Source organism: Gadus macrocephalus, chromosome 7 (assembly GCF_031168955.1).
Source record: "Gadus macrocephalus chromosome 7, ASM3116895v1".
Classification (NCBI taxonomy): Eukaryota; Metazoa; Chordata; class Actinopteri; order Gadiformes; family Gadidae; genus Gadus; species Gadus macrocephalus.
Window position 1 is genome coordinate 4,099,186 of NC_082388.1, and position 5,275 is coordinate 4,104,460.

General features: G+C 41.2%; 1 long non-coding RNA gene across 1 annotated transcript; it reads right to left on the reverse strand.

Annotated features, from left to right (window-relative positions):
* Positions 1-943: 943 nt before the first annotated feature.
* LOC132461250 (uncharacterized) lies at positions 944-2,357 on the reverse strand. The gene is made up of 3 exons (XR_009526572.1): positions 2,018-2,357; positions 1,760-1,914; positions 944-1,448 (listed from the first exon to the last, which is right to left on the reverse strand). It is a non-coding gene; the product is annotated as an uncharacterized LOC132461250 (long non-coding RNA).
* Between the last annotated feature and the right edge of the window lie 2,918 nt (positions 2,358-5,275).

The window sequence follows — 5,275 nt, forward strand, 5'->3', positions numbered from 1 at the left end:
CTAGAAACGCATGGCTGCAGACGCGCAGGAAGATATTTTCGCCAGGGGGTGCGGAGTTACGGTCCACGTATAGTTTGTTACACTGTATTCTGCACACCACACTACTTGTTCGTCATTGTCGTGTCTGGCTCTGAGTGTGCGTGCATGCTATGTGCGTAGGCTGGATAAATCTGATTGCCCAATCAGCCAACCAAGTCAGTCTCGTTTGTGTTTAATTGGTTGTGTTCCTACAAAGCTCTTGCCTTTTGTCACATGCACAGAGCTTAATGCAAATTTGTTTGAAATTAAATTAAATTTTTTGTTGTGCATATTGCTTTTGTTGTACAACTTGTGAAGAAATGTTTTAGGAGTGCATCTCTTTCTCTCCCTCACTCACTCACGCATTCTAACACGTTATGTATTTTTCATTGATCCAAGCACTCCAATACAAAAATGTAAAGTAACTTGTAATTTGAGTAGCTTTAAAACAAAGCACTTTTTTACTCTTACTCAAGTAGGTTTTCCAATTGGAATATTTACTTTTACTAAAGTAGATTTTGAAGGAAGTAATTTTACTTTTACTTGAGTATAGATTTTCAGTACTCTACCCACCACTGCCTGAGGGATATAGCAAAGCTCAGTCCCCACCTCCAGACGTCCTCTTTGGAGGCATTCCACGCCGTGATCCTGTGGTTCGCTCCTAAAAATGTGGTCTATCCATTTCTAGGAATGCTGTGCAGGTAAATTAAGCTGAGATTACTTGTTGTGAACATTTTCCCATTTCTTGCAATTATTTTCATGTTTGATTTTTCTTTTTAATGTCATAGACTGTACCTGGCTGCACTGCATTACAATGAGAATTCTGATAGAGGACAAGCCATTACGTCATTAGGGGATCTTATGTTCAGACTGACCTTTCCTAAGGCCAGGAAGGGAGAGTGCAGAGCCAAACCAGTGGCTTTTTATTTTACTCAGAAAATAAACATTTATATTGAACATGAGACAAAGCACATGAGACAAACTCCAACACAATAAAATAAACAAATAAATGCACATAAATACCTGAAAATATACCAATTATTCAAAGTGCAAAATGTCAATGCATGAACAGTTGTTGAATAATTTAGTAACTAGTGATTCCCTTTTGTGTGTATTGCACAGAGTATGTGAATGATTTGATGGACATGATCATGGAGAAGGTCTTTGTTGACCCAGCATCGTACAGAGCAGAGATTCTGAAGATAAACATCACGCCGGAACTGTCTTCAGAATATGAGCATCCAGACAAGGAGGAGGTCATCGCCAGCTACGTCTCCAAATTCAATCAAGGGAGGGTGGTTTGAAGCCTCCGTATCTTCCATGGGCGTCAGGAAACTCCGGGTGTATACGAAGAACAACGCATGACGGGATAACAGCACCAGCACCAGCACCAGCTCACAAAATTTCTATAGGCTAAATACCTGTAACGACTGAGAAAATGTAACATTGTTAGTCAACAGGTTCTACAATGTCAACATCTCTGTTGACATTTTCTCATTTCTCATCTCATCTCAATTCTTCACTTATACTGTATTTAAATGCACAAATATTCATGACTGCGTTCAATAAATGTTTATTGTATCGGTACAATGTTTTATGTGAATTAATGCGTAATATGCAGTATCTGCTTATGAAAAAATTGGCTATATGTTAAAATATGATGTGAGATTGTGGCATTGGCTGACTTTATTTAGTTTATTGTGTATGAACAGTCAAGTAGGTTATTATAGGTAAAACTCACTGCTCTATCCCCCGTAGTCGCAAAGGACCGTCGTCAGCTCTGTAAATGTTGAATGCGTTCTGCAGCGAGAACACATTTAGACAAACCGGTTCTACACCTGGATGGTCTATCATACAGGGAGGCCTTTCATCCAGCTGTTCCTGCCGTCTTGTAACCTATTATGGATAACATAAGGTGAGTATCTGCAATGGCATGTTATCAGAAATCATGCACTGCAAACATAAGTGTAGGTAAGGGTTAGGTAGCTGCTAATGTTACCTGAGGCACCTCCTGACAGCATACGTTCTCAGGCTCTGACTGCATTGTGGCACAATTTCCACATGTGCACCTATACAAACAAATACAAATAAATCATGCATGTATAATGCTAAGTAAATAAACCTGGCATACCAGTATTTGCAACCAATAATAGCTCCCACGTGCTCTAGATGGCCACATTTTCCTAGCCTGAGGTGAATGTCCAGTAGCGCTAGGCATTCTCAAGTTTACAACACAAACACATCTGGTTGACATAATTTCACGTTTTGTGAAATAGAAGAAAAATATAGTTATAACTAGTGTAAATTCAATAGGCTTACTATATAATCGCCTAGCTTCTAAAGATGATTACTACATACTACATTACTACATTACATTACATTACATTACTACATACATCTCAACACTGATAAAACCAAGGAGCTCGTAGTGGACTTCAGGAAGAAGAGACAGATTCAACACCCCATCTCCATCAATGGGTCTGCTGTGGAGAGGGTACACAGCATTAAGTTCCTGGGAGTCCACATCACCAGAGACCTCACCTGGGAGGAGCACACCAACCAGGTGGTGAAAAAAGCACAGCGGCGCCTATTTCACCTTAGGCGTCTGAAAAAGTTTGGCGTGGGGCCCAAGATCCTGGGGGCCTTCTTCAGAGGCACAACGGAGAGCATATTGACTGGATGCATCACTGCCTGGTACGGGAACTGCACTGCCCAAAGCTGCAAAATGCTGCAAAGGGTAGTGCGGACAGCTGAGAGGATCAGCGGATGTGAGCTTCCCTCCATCCAGGAAACCTACAAGGCCCGGTGTGTCAGGAAGGCCCTCCGAATCATTGGGGACCCCAGCCACCCCAACCAGAAACTGTTTGAGCTACTGCCGTCAGGGAGGCGGTACCAAAGCCTAAGGGCCAAAACCCAGAGGATGACAAGCAGTTTTTTCCCCCAAGCAGTCAGACTCCTGGAAAAACACACTACCCCCCAACCATCCACACACACACCACAACAACAGACTGTTGTTGACACTTGAATACACTACACTTCATACTTTATTACACCTCGTTACTTTTTTTTTTAGTATTATTGATGCTGCTACTTACTTATTTATTTATTTATTTTTTTACTTTGTTCCTTTTCATATGGTTTCTTATTCTTATTCTTATTTATTTTATCTTTTACTGTTGCTGCTATGTGAATGTGAATGTTGAGGAACCAAGCCTAAGATTTTTACTCTTGAGTACTGTACTATAAGATGTAATAAAAGTGATTCTGATTCTGATTCTAATTATACTTCTTTTTATTTCGTTTGCACTACTACTATGACACATATTTTCCAAGAGCACCTTACCATGCATACTGAATCACAGGGTCTGTCCCTGCAATCGTCTGATTCAAGCATCTGAACCCAACGCAGACTATTTATAATATTCTAATGAACACGGAAGAGGCAGTGAATGAAGTATTGATTAGACGGCGATTCAGACACTGTCACAGAGTGTGAGAGGAGAGTTGACGGAGAAGATGGCGGTTGACCTAGTTTCAAAGTTTATAGGCCTACCGTGTATACTCGGTAATACCGGTGTTGACGCGAGTGTATTACTCGGTGTGAAAATGTCCACACCGCGTCAACCCTAATGTCTTCTATATATCTAGTGCCAGCAGCTAGCGTCTAACTTATACGGGAAACTCAGACAATGACGTTGAAAAGTTCCTTAAAAAATAGAATGTTTTTCTTTGACTAACCATTCAGAAGCATCCTGCTGAATTCTCGGAGTCTGAGGTTCTTCAGGATCCGATTCAGGTTAGAACATATTGAACCACTGAAGCTGCCATGTCCGCTAACTTCACATGCTACGGTACACTCTCTCCGTAACCATGGTAACAGTTTGTTAGAAGGGTGTATCCAAATGCAATGGATGGTAGCTCATTTGCATTGAGCTACACCCCCCTGAAACAGCGCATTCTGAAAGGGATTGAACCAGAGGGGATAGCGGTAGGCGAGATTTATTTTCCTAAAAGTTATTTCAAGCAAACAGCTTCAAAAACATGTTTTTGGAAACTCAAATGCTATGTTTACTTGTTGTGAAAATAGCATAATATGTCACCTTTAAGTATTGGACTGCCACATAAATATATAATTATGTTTTTGCAGGTTTGCAACGTTTAAAAGTTCAGGGAAAAGTATATGCCTCTACTGGTGTTGCTTAGGCCAATGTCCTTTTGAGGCAGTGGTGTTTCTGAATATTAGTGTTAAGGGCCAATAATACTTACTATCATACATTAGTCACCATATCTGTGGTCACATTTGTATGCAGTCACATATTAATATACCCCCCGCCGCCGCCGACAAAATCTCACTCTGAACTCAGTTCAAAACTTGAGAGCCCTGCATTAGAATTAGCATCCGAAGTTAGCCGTTAGCCTGCCAAAAGTTAGCCGCCAGCCTACCAGAAGTAAGCCGTTAGCTACACAATGCTCAGCACTGTTTTAAACTGCAAGGACGTACAATATACATGAAGTGATGCTTAAACTAGCAGCATTGGTACCCAGTCTCATCACTCCACATCTCTATCACAGGGGATCGAGATGAACCTGAGGGTCCCTCGTCGAATCCAACCTCCAACAGCTCAGACCTGTGTAACTCTGGCCAGGGCATAATTCGTTTCAGCGATCACGTCGCGTTTGTGGTGGTTATTCGGTGGTTGCACAGCTGAGCCACATTTGTTTTTCTTAATAGTTGGTAGTTATTTGTATTTATTATCTCGGTTTATTTTATGCATTAAGGACGGACGTAACAGCTGGTGGAGGAAATTGCCAGAAAAGATTGGACACGCGTCGACACCCAAACTGAAATAAACCCACGTCGTCCGGATTCCCTTGCCAACAGCGCCTTCCTGTGGCCGATCGGAGAAATGAATTATCCAGCGAGCTGCAGAATTAAGCATAAATTACCAAATAGAGCAGATTAGTGAGATTATGAGTCCGATTAGTAATTATATGGAACTTCTGGGAAAATTTAAATGGTGTAATTGTTTTTGTGGCATTACTATAAAACACAACACACAAACAAAGACACAACATACACAACAGAGACACAAAGACACAGTAGCCAGCTGCATGTTTGACGTGGTTTATTTCTCGTGTCCGACACTCAACCAGAAACAACCACCCATATCCGCATGGGGGGGGGGGGGGGGGGTCCACAAAAATAAAATACAACTTAAAATTGTAAAAACACTTTTCTCCAAATAGCTTTTTTATA